Here is a 1,872-nt window from a genome sequence, read left to right as displayed (position 1 = left end):
TGCTTGTGGATATTCAGTTCTTCATAAACATGGGTTTTTTTCCATATAGAAAGGAATAACCATTAACAATTTTTATTTTAAGTCTTTGATGAACACAAAGTGAGATAATTTACAAAACAAATTTCGATATTTAGTTAATATCTTATTTGAACAACTAGGGCTTTGTCAACTGACATTTTGACTTGGGGAAAGTTTATGGTTGATGTATAAGTTAGTGCAGACTTAGAAATCATTAGTGAGTTTATCTAGGTTTGACTCCTTCTATTTGAGGTTATAGAGTCATTTATATGCCAAGACCTCTTTCTATGCAACAATAACAGTATTTGCTGCCCTTTTAGCACTAAGTCGCTGTTATGAGTTGAATTATGTTCCTTAAAAACATAGGTTGAAGCCCTAACCCCATTACCTGTCAATGTGACCATATATGGAAAAGGGGTCTTTGAAGATGTAATCAATTAAGTTAACATGAGGTTATACTAGAGTACAGGGGGCTGTAATCCAATTTGACCAATGTCCTTATAAGAAGAGAAGAGAGACAGAGAGCAACAGACACAGGAGGAAGACAGCCATGTGAAGATGAGGAAGAGAATGGAGGTATGCTGAAACAAGCCAAGGAATGCCTGGGGTTACCTGAAGCTGAAAGAAAGATCTTTTAAAGGTTTCAGAGGCAGCCTTTAAAAATCAGACTTCTAGCCTCCAGAACTGTGAGAAAATAATTCTCTGTTGTGTTAAACCACCCAGTTTGTGAAACTTTGTTATGGCAGCTCTGGGAAATGAATACAGTCCCTTTTTAAGCACATATTCAGCCCTGTCATTTTAGGTGCATTGAACCTAAATTCTATTAGCACGTGAACATGACCATCTCTGTGCGATAAGTATTCTTACAGAAACTTGGTCCAATAGCCTCCTTTCAGACAGAAACGTATTCAAAATGAATAGATAAGAGAGAAGTAAATGTGTTCCTCTATAAGGTCACTACCTGTGTTTTATTGACTATGCTAAGGCATTCGACTGTGTGGATCATGACAAATTATGGGTAACACCGCAGAGAATGGGAATTCTAGAACATTTAATTGTGCTCATGAGGAATCTGTACATGGATCAAGAGGCAGTCACTGGAACAGAACAAAGGGATACTTCTTGGTTTAAAGTCAGGAAAGGTGTGCGTCAGGGTTGTATCCTTTCACCATACCTATGCGACTGTATGCTGAGCAAATAATCTGAGAAGCTGGACTACATGAAGAAGAATGGGGCATCAGGATTGGAGGAAGATTCATTAACAACCTGCGTTATACAGGCGACACAACCTAGCTTCCTGAAAGTGAAGAGGACTTGAAGCACTTACGGATGAAGGTCAAAGACCACAGCTTTCAGTATGGATTACACCTCAACATAAAGAAAACAAAAATCCTCACAACTGGACCAATAAGCAACATCATGATAAACACAGAAAAGATTGAAGTTGTCAAGGATTTTATTTTACTTGGATCCACTATCAACACCTACAGAAGCAGCAGTCGAGAAATCAGAAGACGCATTGCATTGGACAAATGTTGCGAAAAGACCTCTTTACAGTGTTAAAAGCAAAGACATCACCCTGAGGACTAAGGTGCGTCTGACTCAAGCAATGGTGTTTTCAAACTCCTCAAATGCATATAAAAGCTGGACAATGAATAAGGAAGACTGAAGAATTGATGCCTTTGAATTGTGGTGCTAGTGAAGAATACCGAATATACCATGGACTGCCAAGAGAAGGAACAAATCTGTCTTGGAGGAAGTACAACCAGAGTGCTCCTTGGAAGCAAGGATGGTGAGACTTCATCTCGCATACTTTGGACATGTTGTCAGGAGGGATCAGTCCCTGGAGAAGGA

Source organism: Loxodonta africana, chromosome 4 (genome assembly GCF_030014295.1).
Source record: "Loxodonta africana isolate mLoxAfr1 chromosome 4, mLoxAfr1.hap2, whole genome shotgun sequence".
Lineage (NCBI taxonomy): Eukaryota > Metazoa > Chordata > Mammalia > Proboscidea > Elephantidae > Loxodonta > Loxodonta africana.
This window is presented reverse-complemented; position numbering follows the sequence as displayed.